The sequence below is a fragment of the Cnephaeus nilssonii genome, assembly GCF_951640355.1.
Source record: "Cnephaeus nilssonii genome assembly, chromosome: 7".
NCBI lineage: Eukaryota > Metazoa > Chordata > Mammalia > Chiroptera > Vespertilionidae > Cnephaeus > Cnephaeus nilssonii.
Genome location: NC_137078.1, coordinates 4,951,751 through 4,974,554, shown reverse-complemented (window position 1 = coordinate 4,974,554; position 22,804 = coordinate 4,951,751). Strand labels below are relative to the sequence as shown.

At 41.2% G+C, this 22,804-nt stretch overlaps 1 protein-coding gene across 5 annotated transcripts in view; it reads right to left on the bottom strand.

Moving 5' to 3' along the window:
* CCDC138 (coiled-coil domain containing 138) overlaps positions 1 to 22,804 on the bottom strand; it is a 215,382-nt gene that overhangs the window by 3,068 nt on the left and 189,510 nt on the right. The gene's annotated exons all lie outside the window — the stretch shown is intronic.

The window sequence follows — 22,804 nt, the reverse complement described above, 5'->3', positions numbered from 1 at the left end:
GCCAAAAGATTTATTACTATAAAAAAAGATGGACCTAATAATTTTAGTAATGAACAAACATCATAAGCAAGCAATTCACAATTGAATAAATACAGTAAAAATATTAAACCTTAATAGGATAAAATAATAGGAACTGGGAAATTTGTATCAAAAGCCTTAAGAGTGTATACCTTTTTTTTTTTTTTAAACTATGGCTAAGCCACAGCTTTTTTTTCTTATTGATTTTTTACAGAGAGGAAGAGAGAGGGATAGAGTTAGAAACATCGTTGAGAGAGAAACATCGATCAGCTGCCTCTTGCACACCCCCTACTGGGGATGTGCCCGCAGCCAAGGTACATGCCCTTGACTGGAATCGAACCTGGGACCCTTGAGTCCGCAGGCCGACGCTCTATCCACTGAGCCAAACCGGTTTCGGCAAGAGTGTATACCTTTGAGTCAGCAATTCGGCCTCTTAGAATGTGCCTGATAGAGACATATGCCAAGGTTTATGAATAAGGAATACAGTAAAGTTTGTAATAGTGAAAACTAAAAGCTCTGTTAGGGCTGCTATGAGTTGGACAAAATAATGTATAAAATTTTTTTCTTAAGGTATTATTATTGGCAATTAGAGAAGCTTGAACAGAAACAAAAATATTAAATCATGGCCTTTAAAATAGTTAAATTCCTCTGTAAAAAGTCTTTGTAAAACTCAGAAGCTCCCACAATTTATATACAGGACTTTATTTCAAAAACAAATACATAGGTTACTAGATATAAAAGACATACAAATACGATAGGTTTGCATTCTTCATTCTGTTTACATCCATAAACACAGTTTGAAAAACTATGTGACTGTATCTTGATAGTGTACTGAATAAAATACACTACAGCAGGTCCTCAAATAATGTAGTTTCTTTCATCTAATGTCTTGTTATGATGTTAATGAGATACCTTAGGAATTTAACTCTTGTTTATATCAATTAGCTGTAATAAAATTGGTTTCATTACACATCGTTTCACTTAAAGTTGAAGAATCTATTGACAATGACATTAAGTAAGAACTTACTGTATTAAATAACAGAATCAACAAAATGCAAAAAAAAATAATAAAGTCAGAGGAATATTTTGATAAAAGAAAATGAAAGATGGTTTATGCTAGCAATGGAGCACGAGAGACGATTATGCCTTTTACATGTAACCATGTGGTAAAGGTAGGAGAAAAACAATGCTTTCCCCAGAGTAGTCTAACCCAGGTATGGTCTACACTTTGTTCTCAGTAGGTCATATGCAGGTGTAATTTTCAGCAGGTCATATGCATATGTGGTTTTCAGCAAGTCATATGTATTTATGTGTGACTGTGTGTGCACATGCATGTGTGTGTGTATCTTAATCTGTTATAATCTCCTTAAAGAATGAAAATTTAGGAATTTGGCGCGCGCTCGCGCACGGGACAGAAGCAGCTCCCCGTCGGGGAAATCTGTCAGTGCGCACAGAGGGCTCCCCTTCGGGGAATTTGGGGGAATTTGGCTCGCGGGTCACAGCTCCCCCTTCGGAGATTCTTAAGAGGGGCTTCCCTTTGGGGAATTTGGCGCGCAGGACGGACTCCGCCCCCCTTCTGGGACTTTGGGAGACTGCACTGAGCCGGCTCACCTTCAGGTTTTTAAGAATGTGCGCTCTAGCCGGTTTGGCACAGTAGAGAGAGCACACACAGGACGCAGCCCCACTTCAGGGAATTTGGCACGCCGGACACAGCTGCCTGGGATCCCTGACTCACAGCGCATTCACACTAAGAGCCAGCGACCCCAATTGTTGGTGCATGCACACACAGGGACCCTGATTCTCAACGAGAAACCGCACAAGGCAACAGAGACTTTGACACTCGAGTCTTGGTGCAGACACAGGGAAACTCTGACTCCTGGCACATGCTAAGGATCTCATTCTCGGCACATACCAACAGTGTGGTGCAGACAGGGCCCCTGATTCTAAATGTGCACACGAGACCACACGGAACACTGGGGACACTGATCCTGGGCAAGTCTGGTTCCCACCAACCAAAGACAGCCACACGTCCTAGTGTCAGTGCACTTCAGTGAAACTAGGGTGGAGCGAAGTCCCCACAGCACACGGCCCAGGTCCACGCAAACAGAAGCTTGAGCTTTCTGGTAATAGCCAGAATGGGGAAACGAAATAACTCACAGAGGAAAGAAAATGTGGAGTCGCCAAGAAAGGAAATTAGTGAAAATGAAGCTTGCAACATGACCGAAAAGGAGTTCAGAGTAATGGTCATGGAATTTATACATCGGATGGATGAGAAAATCAACAACTTATGCAAGAATCAGGAAGAAATGAAAAGTGATATAGCTACAATCAAAAACACCATGGAAAGTTTCAACAGTAGATTACAAGAAGCAGAGGACCGAATTAGTGAGTTAGAAGATCAGGTACAGAAACAAGCTCAAGCTGAACAGCAATTGGAGAAAAAAATTAAAAAGCAGGAGGAAAGCCTAAGGGAGCTTCGGGACAACATGAAACGAAGTAACATGCGTATAATAGGGCTGCCAGAAGGACAAGAAGAGCAGCAGGGATTAGAAAATCTATTTGAAGAAATAATGACAGAAAACTTCCCGGATATGGGAAAGATAAAAGTTACGCAAGTAAAGAGAGTCCCAAGCAGGATCAACCCCAAAAGACCCACACCAAGACATGTCATAATTTCAATGGCAAATATAAATGATAAAGAGAGAATCCTAAAGGCGGCAAGAGAGAGACAGAGAGTTACCTACAAAGGAACACCCATCAGATTGTCAAATGATTACTCATCAGAAACACAACAAGCTAGAAATGAATGGAAGGAGGTATACAAAGTGTTGCAAAGCAAAGGACTGAATCCAAGAATACTATATCCAGCAAGACTATCAATCAAAATTGAAGGGGAAATCAGGAGCTTTGCAGACAAAAAATGCCTCAGGGAGTTTATCACCACCAAACCAGCAATGCAAGAATTGCTAAAGGGAATACTGTAAAAAGAAGAAATAAACAGGTAAGAAGGAATACAGACACAAAAATAGATATGACTGCAAACAAATACCTTTCAGTAATAACTTTAAATGTAAACGGACTAAATGCTCCAATCAAAAGACATCGAGTAGCTGAATGGATAAAAAAACACGACCCATATATATGCTGTCTACAAGAGACCCACCTCAGAACAAGAGACTCACACAGATTGAAAGTGAAGGGATGGAAAAATATCTTTCAGGCAAATGGAAATGAAAAAAAAGCTGGGGTAGCAATACTTATATCTGACAAAATAGACCTCAAAGTAAATGCCATAACAAGAGATAAGGAAGGCCACTTCATAATACTAAAGGGAGAAATCCAACAAGAAGAAATAATTCTGGTAAACATATACGCTCCCAATATAGGAGCACCCAAATACATAAAAAAACTCCTGGAGGATATCAAGGGAGAGATTAATAGCAACACAATCATAGTAGGAGACTTTAATACCCCACTATCACCACTGGACAAATCCTCTAAACAAAAAATCAGCAAAGAAACAGCAATCCTAAATGACTCACTAGACCAGATGGAATTAATTGACATCTTCAGAACATTTCACCCCAAAGCCACAGAATATACATTCTTCTCAAGTGCACATGGGTCATTTTCAAAGATAGACCATATGCTGGGTCACAGGCAAAGTCTCTTCAAATTCAAGAAGATAGAAATTATATCAAGCATCTTCTCAGATCACAGTGGCATAAAACTGGAAATCAACTACAATAAATACAATCCAAAGAAATCAAACACATGGAGACTAAACAGCATGCTATTAAACAAGGACTGGGTCACCAGAGAGATCAAGGAAGAAATAAAAAACATCATGGCAACAAATGACAATGAAAACACAACAATCCAAAATCTATGGGACACAGCGAAAGCAGTCTTGAGAGGGAAGTTCATAGCTCTACAGGCCTATTGCAAAAAACAAGAAACAATGGTAATAAATTACTTAACCCTACAACTCAAAGAGCTAGAAAAAGAGCAGCAAGAAAAGCCCAGTGTAACCAGAAGGAAGGAAATAACAAAGATCAGAGCGGAGATAAATGACATAGAGACCAAAGAAACAATACATAGGATCAACAAAACCAAGAGCTGGTTCTTTGAAAGGATAAACAAGATTGATGGACCTCTAGCCAGGCTCACCAAGAAGCAAAGAGAGAGGACCCAAATAAACAAAATCAGAAATGAAAGGTGAAATAACAACAGACCCCGCTGAGATACAAAGGATTGTTACAAAATACTACGAACAACTCTATTCCAACAAACTGGACAACCTGGAGGAAATGGACATATTCCTAGAAAAATATAACCTTCCAAAAATCAATCAAGAAGAATCTAAACAGCTCAATAGGCCAATAACTATGGACGAAATTGAAGCAGTCATCAAAAAGCTTCCGGCAAACAAAAGCCCGGGGCCTGATGGCTTCACAGGAGAGTTTTACCAAACATTCAAGGAAGAACTAAAACCTATCCTCCTCAGACTATTCCAAAAAATTCAAGTGGAAGGAACACTTCCAAGCTCCTTCTATGAAGCCAGCATCACCCTAATACCAAAACCAGATAAAGACAACACAATGAAAGAGAATTACAGACCAATATCCCTCATGAACATAGATGCCAAAATCCTCAACAAAATTCTAGCAAATCGGCTCCAGCAGTACATCAGAAAGATCATACACCATGACCAAGTAGGATTTATCCCAGGAATGCAAGGATGGTACAATATCCGCAAATCAATAAACGTGATACATCACATAAACAAATTGAAAGATAAAAATCACATAGTCATATCAATTGATGCAGAAAAAGCATTTGACAAAATCCAACACCCTTTCTTGATAAAAGCTCTCAACAAGGTGGGAATAGATGGCTCATACCTCAACATAATAAAAGCTATATATGATAAACCCACAGCAAACATCATACTCAATGGACAAAAACTAAAGACATTTCCCCTAAGAACAGGAACAAGACAGGGATGCCCACTCTCACCACTCCTGTTTGACATAGTACTGGAAGTATTAGCCATTGCAATTAGACAAGAAGAAGAAATAAAAGGCATCCAGATTGGAAAAGAACAAGTAAAGCTGTCTTTATTTGCAGACGACATGATATTGTACATAAAAAATCCGAAAGACTCCGTCAAAAAACTCATAGACTTAATAAATGAATTCGGCAATGTAGCAGGATACAAAATTAACGCCAAGAAATCTATGGCCTTTCTATACACCAATAGTGAACTTACAGACAGAGAGACTAAAAAGGCAATCCCATTTACCATCGCACCAAAAAAATTAAGATACCTAGGAATAAACTTAACTAAGGAGGTAAAAGACCTATACACGGAAAACTACAGGACACTGAAAAAAGAGATAGAGGAAGACGTAAACAGATGGAAGAACATACCATGTTCATGGATTGGTAGAATCAACATCATTAAAATGTCCATACTACCCAAAGCAATCTATAGATTCAATGCACTCCCCATTAAAATACCAACGGCATATTTCACAGACCTTGAAAGAACTCTCCAAAAATTCATCTGGAATAAAAAAAGACCCCGAATAGCCACAGCAATCCTGAGAAAGAAGAATAAAGTAGGAGGGATCTCAATACCAGATTTCAAGCTGTATTACAAAGCCACTGTTCTCAAAACAGCCTGGTACTGGCACAAGAACAGACATATAGATCAATGGAACAGAATAGAGAATCCAGATATTGACCCAAACCACTATGCTCAATTAATATTTGACAAAGGAGGCATGAACATACAATGGAATAAAGACAGTCTCTTCAATAAATGGTGTTGGGAAAATTGGACAGATACATGCAAAAAAATGAAGCTTGATCACCAACTTACGCCATACACAAACATAAACTCAAAATGGATACAGGACTTAAACATAAGACGGGAAACCATAAAAATACTAGAGCAATCCACAGGCAGCAAAATGTCAGACATATGCCAAAAGAAATTCTTCACTGACACTGCCCCTAGGGCAATGGAAGCTAAAGAGAAAATTAACAAATGGGACTACATCAAAATAAAAAGCTTTTTCACAGCAAAAGAAACCATCAACAAAACAACAAGAAGGCCCACTGCATGGGAGAACATATTTGCAAATGGCATCACTGATAAAGGTTTAATCTCCAACATCTACAGGCAGCTTATACAACTTAATAAAAGGAAGATAAATGATCCAATAAAAAAATGGGCAACAGACCTAAATAGAATCTTTTCAAAAGAAGACAGAAGGAAGGCCAAGAGACACATGAAAACATGCTCAACGTCACTAATTATCCGAGAGATGCAAATCAAAACAACAATGCGGTACCATCTCACACCTGTCAGAATGGCTATCATCAACAAATCAACAAACGACAAGTGTTGGCGAGGATGCGGAGAAAAAGGAACCCTCGTGCACTGCTGGTGGGATTGCAGACTGGTGCAGCCACTGTGGAGAACAGTATGGAGTTTCCTCAAAAAACTGAAAATGGAACTCCCATTTGACCCAGTAATCCCACTCCTGGGAATATATCCGAAGAAACTAGAAACACCAATTAGAAAGGATATATGCACCCCTATGTTCATAGCAGCGCAATTCACCATAGCTAAGATTTGGAAACAGCCTAGGTGCCCGTCAGCAGATGACTGGATCAGAAAACTGTGGTACATCTACACAATGGAATACTATGCTGCCATAAAAAAGAAGGAATTCTCATCATTTGCAGCAACCTGGGAGGAATTGGAGAACATTATGTTAAGTGAAATAAGTCAGTCAATGAAAGAAAAATACCACATGATCTCACTCATTTATGGATAATAAAGAACATTATAAACTTGAACAAAAAGATAGATACAGAGACAGTAAAGCATCAAACAGACTGTCAAATTACAAGGGGAAGGTTAGGGAGAGGTGGGGGAGATAAGAGATCAATCAAAGGACTTGTATGCATGCATATAAGCATAACCAATGGATGCAAAACTCTGGGGGGTGGGGGCATATATGGGAGTGGGGTGTGGGGAGGGCAATGGTAAGATATGTACACATATAATACCTTAATAAAAAAATTGAAAAAAAAAAAAGAAAAAAATGTAGCATGTGAGATGATGGATATTAACTAAACTTATTGTAATAATCATTTCCCAATAGGTACAAAAAAAAAAAAAAAAAGAATGAAAATTTAATTATATAAATGTCTAACCATTATGCTGTACACCTGAAACTAACATGATATTTAAATGTCAATTGTATTAAAATTTTTTTTAATTAAAAAATCTTAAAGAATGAAGATTGAGGTTACAACTAGAACATACATTATTTACAAATAGCATTAAAAATACAATGAGTGATACTTCAAGCAGTTTCACTAGAGAATTGTACAGTTTTCTTATTTCAGATCCTGACACATGACTCACATCAACCCTAAACAAGAAGGCTAAATATTATATAGCTTACAGTATTGAAATCAAAGGGTAATGAACATGACAAGAAAGACCACTGAGAATTCTAACATACAGTAAACCCTCGATTTTGTGGACCTCGACTTAACAGACTTCAGATTTAGCAGGCAAAATTTCTGGTCTGTATGTCATATGTGAAAATTAACACCATTAATTTTAAAATGCTTTTAACTGCCCTGCCAGAGTGGCTGAGTGGTTGAGCATTGACCCATGAACCAAAAGGTCACCAGTTTGATTACCAGTCAGGGCACATGCCTGGGTTTCAGGCTTAGTCTCCAGTGGGGGATGTGCAGGAGGAAGCTGATGGATGTTTATCATTGATGTTTCTCTCTCCCTCTCCCTTTCTCTCTCTCTAAAAAATCAATAAAAACATATTTAAAAAGTAAATAAATTAAATGCTTTTAACCAAGATCTGCTTATAATTAAATTAACTGGTTATTTTTTGTTATTAATTCACTGTTATTTTTTTTACAAATTTTAGCAAATAGCTGTATGTTGGAAAAACACTGTAGTAATTTCCCAGACATAAATAAATATTTCTTATCCACAACTATAGTCTACATGCTTAAATCCAAGTGTCACCGCTCATAAACAATGTTCTTGGAATGATCAGCGCATGATCACACCTCGTTGCATTGTGGTAATTGGTTGTTGTCTCGGGCCTGACTTCCTGCAGCATTTTTAACTCCTGCCTGCCACTGTTCCCATATGCACTAAGCTACACCCCAGCTGTGTGCATTTGATGACTCACGTCAACCCTAAACAAGAAGACCTATTTTCCTAGACCTATTCAGTGTAAATTTAAAATTACAGTAACACGACTGGGAGATAGAAAAAGATGGCGACCGGCAGGAAGGTAGGGAGAGAGAGAGTGTGAGTGAGGAACCCATAGAGGAGAGTGTAGATGTGTGTGGTGTGTGTGTGTGTATGAGATAGGGTCAGTTAGATTCTGCAGGTCTTCCAAGGGGCTCCCGAACAGGGCAGCCCTAGACGGCGGAGCCCCGCGCACAAAGCGGTCACTTCTCAGCGGCTGGTGCGGACGCGGAGACCACGCCATCTTGAGAAACAGAGCTGCCTGAGACTCGGATCCTGGCTTCTGACACAAACCAGGACCCTGCAGCCACTTGGGGACAGAGAACTGCTATCACAGCTTCAGACAAACAAACAACAAGAATCCAGACTTCCCGGCAGATTTCCGTGAGTCAAAGAGCCTATCCCCCTCCTCGCAGGCGCTGATAGCGCCATAGTAACTGATAGACCCGCCCCTCCCCCAAGCTGCTGAGCGCCCACAGGCGCGCGCGGAAAGCGCCATAGTAACTGATAGACGCGCCCCTCGCCCAAGCTGCTCACGGGCGGGCTCGCGCACAGACAGCGCCATAGTAACTGATAGACCCGCCCCTGGCCCAGGCTGCCGAGCTTTGCGCAGGGACGCGCTCCCTCTTAGGGAATTTGGCGCGCGCTAGCGCACGGGACAGAAGCAGCTCCCCGTCGGGGAAATCTGTCAGTGCGCACAGAGGGCTCCCCTTCGGGGAATTTGGGGGAATTTGGCTCGCGGGTCACAGCTCCCCCTTCGGAGATTCTTAAGAGCGTGCACAGAGGGGCTTCCCTTTGGGGAATTTGGCGCGCAGAACGAACTCCGCCCCCCTTCTGGGACTTTGGGAGAGTGCACTGAGCCGGCTCACCTTCAGGTTTTTAAGAATGTGCGCTCTAGCCGGTTTGGCTCAGTAGAGAGAGCACACACAGGACGCAGCTCCACTTCAGGGAATTTGGCACGCTGGACACAGCTGCCTGGGATCCTTGACTCACAGCGCATTCACACTAAGAGCCAGCGACCCCAATTGTTGGTGTGTGCACACACAGGGACCCTGATTCTCAACGAGAAACTGCACAAGGCAACAGAGACTTTGACAATCGAGTCTTGGTGCAGACACAGGGAAACTCTGACTCCTGGCACATGCTAAGGATCTCATTCTCGGCACATACCAACAGTGTGGTGCAGACAGGGCCCCTGATTCTAAATGTGCACACGAGACCACACGGAACACTGGGGACACTGATCCTGGGCAAGTCTGGTTCCCACCAACCAAAGACAGCCACACGTCCTAGTGTCAGAGCACTTCAGTGAAACTAGGGTGGAGCGAAGTCCCCACAGCACACGGCCCAGGTCCACGCAAACAGAAGCTTGAGCTTTCTGGTAATAGCCAGAATGGGGAAACGAAATAACTCACAGAGGAAAGAAAATGTGGAGTCGCCAAGAAAGGAAATTAGTGAAAATGAAGCTTGCAACATGACCGAAAAGGAGTTCAGAGTAATGGTCATGGAATTTATACATCGGATGGATGAGAAAATCAACAACTTATGCAAGAATCAGGAAGAAATGAAAAGTGATATAGCTACAATCAAAAACACCATGGAAAGTTTCAACAGTAGATTACAAGAAGCAGAGGACCGAATTAGTGAGTTAGAAGATCAGGTACAGAAACAAGCTCAAGCTGAACAGCAATTGGAGAAAAAAATTAAAAAGCAGGAGGAAAGCCTAAGGGAGCTTCGGGACAACATGAAACGAAGTAACATGCGTATAATAGGGCTGCCAGAAGGACAAGAAGAGCAGCAGGGATTAGAAAATCTATTTGAAGAAATAATGACAGAAAACTTCCCGGATATGGGAAAGATAAAAGTTACGCAAGTAAAGAGAGTCCCAAGCAGGATCAACCCCAAAAGACCCACACCAAGACATGTCATAATTTCAATGGCAAATATAAATGATAAAGAGAGAATCCTAAAGGCGGCAAGAGAGAGACAGAGAGTTACCTACAAAGGAACACCCATCAGATTGTCAAATGATTACTCATCAGAAACACAACAAGCTAGAAGTGAATGGAAGGAGGTATACAAAGTGTTGCAAAGCAAAGGACTGAATCCAAGAATACTATATCCAGCAAGACTATCAATCAAAATTGAAGGGGAAATCAGGAGCTTTGCAGACAAAAAAAGCCTCAGGGAGTTTATCACCACCAAACCAGCAATGCAAGAATTGCTAAAGGGAATACTGTAAAAAGAAGAAATAAACAGGAAAGAAGGAATACAGACACAAAAATAGATATGACTGCAACAAATACCTTTCAGTAATAACTTTAAATGTAAACGGACTAAATGCTCCAATCAAAAGACATCGAGTAGCTGAATGGATAAAAAAACACGACCCATATATATGCTGTCTACAAGAGACCCACCTCAGAACAAGAGACTCACACAGATTGAAAGTGAAGGGATGGAAAAATATCTTTCAGGCAAATGGAAATGAAAAAAAAGCTGGGGTAGCAATACTTATATCTGACAAAATAGACCTCAAAGTAAATGCCATAACAAGAGATAAGGAAGGCCACTTCATAATACTAAAGGGAGAAATCCAACAAGAAGAAATAATTCTGGTAAACATATACGCTCCCAATATAGGAGCACCCAAATACATAAAAAAACTCCTGGAGGATATCAAGGGAGAGATTAATAGCAACACAATCATAGTAGGAGACTTTAATACCCCACTATCACCACTGGACAAATCCTCTAAACAAAAAATCAGCAAAGAAACAGCAATCCTAAATGACTCACTAGACCAGATGGAATTAATTGACATCTTCAGAACATTTCACCCCAAAGCCACAGAATATACATTCTTCTCAAGTGCACATGGGTCATTTTCAAAGATAGACCATATGCTGGGTCACAGGCAAAGTCTCTTCAAATTCAAGAAGATAGAAATTATATCAAGCATCTTCTCAGATCACAGTGGCATAAAACTGGAAATCAACTACAATAAATACAATCCAAAGAAATCAAACACATGGAGACTAAACAGCATGCTATTAAACAAGGACTGGGTCACCAGAGAGATCAAGGAAGAAATAAAAAACATCATGGCAACAAATGACAATGAAAACACAACAATCCAAAATCTATGGGACACAGCGAAAGCAGTCTTGAGAGGGAAGTTCATAGCTCTACAGGCCTATTGCAAAAAACAAGAAACAATGGTAATAAATTACTTAACCCTACAACTCAAAGAGCTAGAAAAAGAGCAGCAAGAAAAGCCCAGTGTAACCAGAAGGAAGGAAATAACAAAGATCAGAGCGGAGATAAATGACATAGAGACCAAAGAAACAATACATAGGATCAACAAAACCAAGAGCTGGTTCTTTGAAAGGATAAACAAGATTGATGGACCTCTAGCCAGGCTCACCAAGAAGCAAAGAGAGAGGACCCAAATAAACAAAATCAGAAATGAAAGAGGTGAAATAACAACAGACCCCGCTGAGATACAAAGGATTGTTACAAAATACTACGAACAACTCTATTCCAACAAACTGGACAATCTGGAGGAAATGGACATATTCCTAGAAAAATATAACCTTCCAAAAATCAATCAAGAAGAATCTAAACAGCTCAATAGGCCAATAACTATGGACGAAATTGAAGCAGTCATCAAAAAGCTTCCGGCAAACAAAAGCCCGGGGCCTGATGGCTTCACAGGAGAGTTTTACCAAACATTCAAGGAAGAACTAAAACCTATCCTCCTCAGACTATTCCAAAAAATTCAAGTGGAAGGAACACTTCCAAGCTCCTTCTATGAAGCCAGCATCACCCTAATACCAAAACCAGATAAAGACAACACAATGAAAGAGAATTACAGACCAATATCCCTCATGAACATAGATGCCAAAATCCTCAACAAAATTCTAGCAAATCGGCTCCAGCAGTACATCAGAAAGATCATACACCATGACCAAGTAGGATTTATCCCAGGAATGCAAGGATGGTACAATATCCGCAAATCAATAAACGTGATACATCACATAAACAAATTGAAAGATAAAAATCACATAGTCATATCAATTGATGCAGAAAAAGCATTTGACAAAATCCAACACCCTTTCTTGATAAAAGCTCTCAACAAGGTGGGAATAGATGGCTCATACCTCAACATAATAAAAGCTATATATGATAAACCCACAGCAAACATCATACTCAATGGACAAAAACTAAAGACATTTCCCCTAAGAACAGGAACAAGACAGGGATGCCCACTCTCACCACTCCTGTTTGACATAGTACTGGAAGTATTAGCCATTGCAATTAGACAAGAAGAAGAAATAAAAGGCATCCAGATTGGAAAAGAACAAGTAAAGCTGTCTTTATTTGCAGACGACATGATATTGTACATAAAAAATCCGAAAGACTCCGTCAAAAAACTCATAGACTTAATAAATGAATTCGGCAATGTAGCAGGATACAAAATTAACGCCAAGAAATCTATGGCCTTTCTATACACCAATAGTGAACTTACAGACAGAGAGACTAAAAAGGCAATCCCATTTACCATCGCACCAAAAAAATTAAGATACCTAGGAATAAACTTAACTAAGGAGGTAAAAGACCTATACACGGAAAACTACAGGACACTGAAAAAAGAGATAGAGGAAGACGTAAACAGATGGAAGAACATACCATGTTCATGGATTGGTAGAATCAACATCATTAAAATGTCCATACTACCCAAAGCAATCTATAGATTCAATGCACTCCCCATTAAAATACCAACGGCATATTTTACAGACCTTGAAAGAACTCTCCAAAAATTCATCTGGAATAAAAAAAGACCCCGAATAGCCACAGCAATCCTGAGAAAGAAGAATAAAGTAGGAGGGATCTCAATACCAGATTTCAAGCTGTATTACAAAGCCACTGTTCTCAAAACAGCCTGGTACTGGCACAAGAACAGACATATAGATCAATGGAACAGAATAGAGAATCCAGATATTGACCCAAACCACTATGCTCAATTAATATTTGACAAAGGAGGCATGAACATACAATGGAATAAAGACAGTCTCTTCAATAAATGGTGTTGGGAAAATTGGACAGATACATGCAAAAAAATGAAGCTTGATCACCAACTTACGCCATACACAAACATAAACTCAAAATGGATACAGGACTTAAACATAAGACGGGAAACCATAAAAATACTAGAGCAATCCACAGGCAGCAAAATGTCAGACATATGCCAAAAGAAATTCTTCACTGACACTGCCCCTAGGGCAATGGAAGCTAAAGAGAAAATTAACAAATGGGACTACATCAAAATAAAAAGCTTTTTCACAGCAAAAGAAACCATCAACAAAACAACAAGAAGGCCCACTGCATGGGAGAACATATTTGCAAATGGCATCACTGATAAAGGTTTAATCTCCAACATCTACAGGCAGCTTATACAACTTAATAAAAGGAAGATAAATGATCCAATAAAAAAATGGGCAACAGACCTAAATAGAATCTTTTCAAAAGAAGACAGAAGGAAGGCCAAGAGACACATGAAAACATGCTCAACGTCACTAATTATCCGAGAGATGCAAATCAAAACAACAATGCGGTACCATCTCACACCTGTCAGAATGGCTATCATCAACAAATCAACAAACGACAAGTGTTGGCGAGGATGCGGAGAAAAAGGAACCCTCGTGCACTGCTGGTGGGATTGCAGACTGGTGCAGCCACTGTGGAGAACAGTATGGAGTTTCCTCAAAAAACTGAAAATGGAACTCCCATTTGACCCAGTAATCCCACTCCTGGGAATATATCCGAAGAAACTAGAAACACCAATTAGAAAGGATATATGCACCCCTATGTTCATAGCAGCACAATTCACCATAGCTAAGATTTGGAAACAGCCTAGGTGCCCGTCAGCAGATGACTGGATCAGAAAACTGTGGTACATCTACACAATGGAATACTATGCTGCCATAAAAAAGAAGGAACTCTCATCATTTGCAGCAACCTGGGAGGAATTGGAGAACATTATGTTAAGTGAAATAAGTCAGTCAATGAAAGAAAAATACCACATAATCTCACTCATTTATGGATAATAAAGAACATTATAATCTTGAACAAAAAGATAGATACAGAGACAGTAAAGCATCAAACAGACTGTCAAATTACAAGGGGAAGGTTAGGGAGAGGTGGGGGAGATAAGAGATCAATCAAAGGACTTGTATGCATGCATATAAGCATAACCAATGGATGCAAAACTCTGGGGGGTGGGGGCATATATGGGAGTGGGGTGTGGGGAGGGCAATGGTAAGATATGTACACATATAATACCTTAATAAAAAAAAGAAAAAAAAAAGAAAAAAAAATAAAATTACAGTAACACATATAGAAAAATAAACTTCTCATACATACTTAATTTTAATTACACAAATGTGTCTACATAAGTAAAAACAGGTAAACTAATGATTTGTCAATTTTCTAACATACATATTTGGAAAACCTACTTTATTATATAATGGACTATCAGCTTTAAATATAGGGAGAGGAAGAGAGAGATAGAAACATCAATGATGAGAAAGAATCATTGACTAGCTGCCCCCTACTGGGGATCGAGCCCGCAACCCAGGCATGTGCCCTTGACTGGAATCAAACGCAGGACCCTTCAGTCCGCAGACCCACACTCTATCCACTGAGCCAAACCAGCTAGGGCTGAACTTTCAGCTTTAATGGACACCCACCCTTCGATCATATCAAGGTTTTACTGTACCTATAATTTACAATATCAATATTTTCTATTTAAAGTTTAAATGCCAAAAGAGAAACTTATGATGGTTTTTTGTTTATTACCAAAATGTGAAAAAGAGTGTATCTTCCTGTATTTTATTTTACTTTATATGTAAATCAGGTCTTGGCACGAACAAAACACACACATTTCAGAGTTATTACACAAAAAAGAGTCAACATTGCCAAGTGAAAGTGAACCTGTTTTATGACCTCTGTAATGAAAAGAGCCAAGACTATCCAAACACTTTAGTATATCAGCACATTGAAACTGAAGCTTGTGAAGTTCTTTGAAAAGTAAAAGAGATTCATTGGCTTGATTCCAAATTAATTAATTTTAAAATGCTTTTAACTGCCCTGCCAGAGGGAGCTGACAGCAGTCACACTTTGATTCACTTCTTTCCCAGGACATTTCTAGAGAGCCAAAGCAGCTCCAGCTAACCTAGTCTCTTTCCTGTTGCTTCTTCTGTCCTAGGCCCTTCCTTGTTTCACTATTTCCAGCTTTAATAAGTGTACTCTCAAAATAAAATTATAAAACAAACAAACAAATGAAAAACCAGCAGAAACAAACAAGTAAACAAACAAAACCCTCACCTTCAACAGCCAGACACAAACACAAAAAGAAAGGAGCACAAGTCAATGCCATGACTCTCACAAACGTGAAATTCTAGAGTGGGAGAGAGTGAGAAGTGTGGCCCAGGTACTGGCCTCCTTCACAACCCTTCCTCCACAAGACACTGAGAAGTTGACAAAATCTTGGTAATTCTTGCTAAGACTCCTCAAACCTGAAGAGAGCAAACTCGCCAGCTTTTGTTACCTTTGACTATCCTGACTGGAAAACAGAGAGGTTTGCAAGAAGTAATTTGATATTCCAGAATACACATTGTATTGGGGAGCAAGATTAAAGCCAAAAGAATTTCTCCATGGAAAGAGAATACTCATTCCTCCCACTTTCCAAATTAGGTGAAGTGAACCTAAATTAGACATTTTAACAAAATCTCAGAAGTGAGAACACAGCCCTAAGGCTCTAACAAAAAAAGCATGTCATTAGTACACCTACTGGCTACAAGACAAAATGTATATATTAAGAAAAAAGGCTTTTAAATTGTAGCTCTGAAGGGAGAAAAAACTGGACTTGATTATGGTGGTAAGAAGAGAGTGTAGAAGTCCCTCACCCTCTATGAGGACATACAGATAGTCTGGACAAGTAGGCTCAAAAGCAAGAACAAGATTAATTAGAGCCCTACTTGGTTTGGCTCAGTGGATAGAGTGTCGGCCTGCAGACTGAAGAGTCCCGGGCTCGATTCCAGTCAAGGGCACATGCCTGGGTTGCGGGCTCAATCCCCAGTAGTGGGCATGCAGAAGGCAGCCGATCAATGATTCTCTCAGCATTGATGTTTCTATTTCTCTCTCCGTCTCCCTTCCTCTCTGAAATCAATAAAAATATAGAAAAAAAAAGTAAAAAAATAAAAGCTCTTGAGCAAAATATGTTACTTATAAAGATTAATTAGAAACAGCCTGGCAATTTGCTATACATATTACAGCAAATGATCAACCAATCAATACAAAAGGAATATAGGAAGCCTAATAAAATTATGGCTAATCAATGAGTAAGAAAATATGATAAACATCAGGATTTGAAAAAGATAGAGAGGGAGGGGAAAAGAGATATAGATAGAGAAAGAGAGCATATTAAAACACCACCATTAAAAAAAAACTAATAAATTTAAAACATCAAGAACCTAAATAATGTAGCTGAAAATTAGATTATTATAATAAAAATCAGAGAGAATATAAACACAAATGAGGAAAAGAATGATTAGAAAAAGCCAAGATATGGAAGACCATCAAAAAGGATCCAAGCCTGGCTGGTGTGGTTCAGTGGTTGAGCATTGACTTATGAACCAGGAAGTCAGAGTTCGATTCCCGGTCAGGACACACGCACAGGTTTTGGGTTTGATCCCCAATGGGGGATGTGCAGGAGGCAGCCAATCAATGATTTTCTCTCATCATTGATGTTTCTCTCTCTCTCTCTTCTCTCCCTTTCCTCTCTGAAATCAAGAAAAATGCATTTTTTTAAAAAAAGATCCAAAATGAGGATAACTTGTATATCTAACATAAAATTAACAAAAGAAAATTATATATTAACTAGTGACCCTGTCGGATGCATGCACATTGAAAGGAAATTAGTTAGAGGGTAGCCGGTGGGGCGGGAGTGGGCGAGACAGGCCAGACACACCCTGGAGCCTACCTCCAGTGGACCCTCCCCAGCCAGCCGCACCTGGGGTGGCACCATGGCTCAAAGAGAGTCTGTGGAGCAAGCTGGGTCCCTCGGGCAGGTGGGGTCCCTCAGCCTGGCCTGTGGGGATCGGGTCAAAACTGACTCTCGGACATCCCCCGAGGGGTCCCGGAATGTGAGAGAGCACTCTGCAAAGTTGCTGTCGTACAGGGGGTGGAACACAAACGCAAGTGTGCAGTAAACCAGATTTGGGGCTTACAGTGCCCCAGCAACAACATAACCCAGGGCCAAAGGTGGAATCATGCGGCCCCACGAGGAATCAGGCTCCCTCCTCTCTGGTTTCAGGGTGCATCACCCAAGAACCACTGCTGGCAAGTCACATCAGCTTGGCAGCTCCTGCATTGAGCATCTGCCCCCTGGTAGTCAGTGCGCATCATAGCGACCAGTCAGACAGGTGGAGGGACACTTAGCATATTAGCCTTTTATATATATAGACTAGAGGCCCGGTGCATGAAATTCATGCACGGGGGGAGGGGGTCCCCTCAGCCCAGCCTGCACCCTCTCCAATCTGGGACCCCTCGGGGGATGTCCAACTGCCAGTTTAGACCCAATCCTGGGGATTGGGCCTAAACCAGCAGTCAAGACATCCCTCTCACAATCCGGGACCACTGACTCTTAACTGCTCACCTGCCTGCCTGCCTGCCTGATTGCCCCCAACAGCCCCCCCCCCCCCCCCGCCAGCCTGGTCGCCCCTTACTGCTCCTCCTGCTGGCCTGGTCGCCCCTTACTGCCCCTCCTGCTGGCCTGGTCACTCTCAACTTCCCCTCACACTGGCCTGGTTGCCCCTTACTGCCCCCCCTGCTGGCCTGGTCGCCCCCAACTGACCCTCCGCTGGCCTGGTCACCCCCAACTTCCCTCCCTGCGGGCCTGGTCACCCCACGCAACCTGCTGTTTGGTCATTTGGTCACCCCTCACTAACCGCCCTGCCGACCTGGTTGCCCCACTCAGCCTGCTGCTCAGTCGTTTGGTTGCCCCTCACTAACCCCCTGCTGGCCTGGTCGCCCCACGCAGCCTGTTCGGTCATCCATTTGGTTGCAGTGGTCACTTAGGATTTTATATGTATAGATATGAAATGCTAAATAAACAAAGAAATGAATCTGCAGATTGAAAGAGAACAATAGTGTTTCAGAAAAATTTGCTTCAGAACATTTAACAGCAAGCTATATTCTGAACTTCAAAGATAAAATAGTAAGTAACCACCTAAGCAAACAATAAACAACCTTTAATGGAAAAATCAGACTGCCCTCAGACTTCTCTGAAATAACAGCAAACACATAAAGCAATGAGACACTTTAAACCACTTTATTCAAGAAAAATTTTGTTAAGTATAAAAGACATAGGCCAGCATTTTAATACATGAGATGATTCAGTACCCAACAGGACTTCCTAAATTGGGGCTCGGGGTTGGGAGGTATGGTGACAGGGATGTATATGAAGGAGACAGCAATTAAGAAATTATTCAAAACTGAGAACAAAGAAATATAAAAGTTAAAATAAAAGGACTAGTTGAGCACTGAATATAAATAAATGTGAAACAAATACAAAGCAATGTAATCCATAAAACCTAATATGAAGCTAATGTGCAAATTGTGGTCACAGAACAATGTAAAAATATAATCTCTGACAATGTAAAAATAATGACTAAGAAAGTCAGGAAGGGGAGGAAGGGGGATGGAAAGTGCAACAGTGCCAATGCCCTCATCTTTTATGGCTGGGAGTCAACACTGTCTAAATTGGAGGAGAAACCAAGATGGTGGCATAGGTAAACACCTAAACTGCTGCCTCGCACAACAATTTCAAAACTACAACTAAAAGACATCATCCAGAAGCACAGGAAGGCTGGCTGAGTGGAAATTCTACAACTAGAAGGAAAGAGAAAAGCACACTGAGACTCAGTGGAGGTGCGAAAGGCAGAGGTACAGAGGCGCGCACAGAGAGGGAGGCACGCGCGCGAAGAGGGCTGGCAACTGAGTGCACAGCTGGCTTTCTCAGTTGGGAGGGAGACAAAAGCTCCCGACTGCTCTGAACTCCAGTTCCGGGCGAGACTCTGGGCACCCAGACTCATATGGGGAGAAACTGGACTGTCTGGCAGCGGGCGGAACTTGAGGGCGGCTTTCTCTCAGAGGTGCTTGCAGAGATTACCGCAGGACACTGAGACCCAGGGACCTCTTAGGGCAGGGCCTCTTAGGGCAGGGAAGCCATTGCTGTGTGCTCCGCCCTGAGACTCCGCCCCACGAAGGCATTGTTGTTTGCTCCGACCTGAGACTCTGCCCCATCCAAGCCTCAGCTTTTGCATATGAATAGCCTGGTCCTGTGAATTCTAATCTTACCTAACAAACTGCAGCTGAGTCAGTGAGACCCAGAACATCCAAAAGAAGGCCCAAGGCCCCACAGCAGCTTGCATTGCTTCACAGCTGGGCCTCATCTGGGCACCTCCAAACCCCAAACAAAGAATAGGAATCTGCAGATCTCTCTGTAGCTCCTGCTGAGAGGCCTCAGGCAGAGGCTAAATTAGCACCTCCTTGGAGATCCAAGAGCCAGTGTACCCAGGGGTCAGAGTGGGACCATTCAGATTACAACTCCTCAGATCCATAAGGGACACACTCAGGGGGCAGACTGAGTGAGCACCAAAGCCCCACTGAAGCAAGTCTTGTCTCATAAGGGTGTCTCCAGCACAGAAGTTCTCCCATCGTAGACACAGCTGATCCTCACAGCCAATTGGCCTAGAGGTCAATTCCTCCCAGTGATACCAACAACAATCAAGCCTTAACTACAACAAGACTGTGCACACAGCCCACAAAGGGATGCACCAAGAGTGTCCACATCAGGTAACTGGGGAGGCTGAGCCACTGGGCCCTATAGGACACCTAGCACACAAAGCCACTCTATCAACTCAGGGAAGCAGCCAAAATGTGGAGACAAAGAAACAGGCCACAAATAAAAGAAATGGAGGAAAGCAAATGACTGGATATAGAGTTCAAAACCACGGTTATAAGGTTTTTCAAGAATTTTCTAGAAAAGGCCGATAAACTTAGTGAGACCCTCGAGGATATGAAAAAGGATCAACTAGAAATTAAGCATAAACTGACTGAAATAAAAAATAATATACAGAGATCCAACAGCAGACTAGAGGATCGCAAGAATCAAGTCAAAGATTTGAAATACAAAGAAGCAAAAAACACCCAACCAGAAAAGCAAAAAGAAAAAAGAATCCAAAAATATGAAGATAGTGTAAGGAGCCTCTGGGACAACTTCAAGCGTACCAACATCCAAATTATGGGGGTGGCAGAAGAAGAGAGAGCGCAAGATACTGAAAACCTATTTCAAGAAATAATGACAGAAAACTTCCCCCACCTGGTGAAAGAAATAGACTTACAATTTCAGGAAGCGCAGAGAACCCCAAACAAAAGGAATCCAAAGAGGACCACACCAAGACACATCATAATTAAAATGCCAAGAGCAAAGAGACAAAGAGAGAATATTAAAAGCAGCAAGAGAAAAACAGTTAGTTACCTACTAGGGAGCACCCATACGATTGTCAGCTGATTTCTCAACAGAAACTATGCAGGCCAGACTGGAGTGGCAAGAAATATTCGAAGTGATGAATAGCAAGAACCTACAACCAAGATTACTCTACCCAGCAAAGCGATCATTCGGAATTGAAGGGCAGATGAAGAGCTTCATAGATAAGAAAAAGCTAAAGGAGTTCATCACTGCCAAACCAGTATTATATGAAACGCTGAAAGGTATTCTTTCAGAAGAGGAAGAAGAAGAAAAAGGTAAAGATAAAAACTATGAACAACAAATACATATCTATCAACAAGTGAATCTAAAAATCTGATGAACAGAATAAACTGGTGAATATAATAGAATCAGGGGCATAGAAAGGGAGTGGATTGACAATTCTCGGGGGGAAAGGGGTGTGGGGGGTGCGGGAAGAGACTGGACAAAAATCGTACACCTATGGATAAGGACAGTGGGGGCGGGGTAAGGACAGAGGGTGGGGTGGGAACTGGGTGGAGAGGAGATATGGGGGGAAAAAGAGGAACAACTGTAAAAATCTGAACAATAAAGATTTATTTAAAAAACACTGTCTAAATTGAAATAGTATTAAAAAATAGAATGCACTTGCTCTAGCACAGCGGTTCTCAACCTGTGGGTCGCGACCCCTTTGGGGGTTGAACGACCCTTTCACAGGGGTCGCCTAACACCATGGGAAAACACATATTTGTGATGGTCTTAGGAACCGAGACACCGCTCCTCTATCCGTCTCCAGGCGGGTCCACCCACATGCAGGTACGCCCACATACGAGTACCCGGTGTGATGACATCATCACGCCAACCCCATCACATACACCCCGTACAAATACAGGTGCATGTGACAGGGTTGGCGCCATAATGTACTTATGCGGACCAGTCACACATGTGTAGAGAGCAGCTACTGTGTAGAGAGCAGCTACTGTGTTGAAAGCAGCTACTGTGTAGAGAGCAGCTACTGTGTTGAAAGCAGCTACTGTGTAGAGAGCAGCTACTGTGTTGAAAGCAGCAGTACTGGAGGTAAAATGACACTTCATGAATTATAATTACTGGGTAAATGTGAAATCATCAACTACTGCAAAAAAAACCCAAAATCTGTACCATGGGAACTTAATCTGGATGCTGATAGGTCTTTTTATATTCAGCTGTGGTTGATGTGAATACTGCCCCCTTGTGATAGTAACAGGTATGTAAAAAAAAACCACAGAGAATGTTAAATCATAGGAAACTTTAATGAACTGTATTGACTGAACTATGTCATGTATCATCTTTTGTATTACTAAAGCTATTGTTATATATTATTTTCATTAGCAAACCATCCCATGACAATGGATCGTGTAGAGAACGTTAAGAAAATATAGTGAGGATTTTTTACAGTATGGTTTTACCTCAATAATTACAGCGGAATTGAGAAATCGCAATGTGTTATTTGTTGTGAAGTTCTATCAGCCGAATCTATGAAGCCGAACAAACTAAAACGCCATTTTGATAGTAAGCATCCGAGCTTTGCCGGCAAGGATACCAACTATTTTAGAAGCAAAGCTGATGGACTCAAGAAAGCCAGACTTGACACTGGTGGCAAGTACCACAAACAAAACATAGCAGCCATTGAAGCTTCATATTTGGTGGCACTCAGAATCGCCAGAGCTATGTAACCTCACACCATTGCCGAGGATTTACTGTTGCCAGCGACCAAAGACATTGTTCGAGTTATGATCGGAGACGAATTTGTTATGAAATTGAGTGCAATTTCCTTATCTAACAACACTGTCCGCAGAAGAATAGATGACATGTCTGCTGATGTTCTTGATCAGGTAATCCAGGAAATTAAATCTGCTCCACTTCCAATA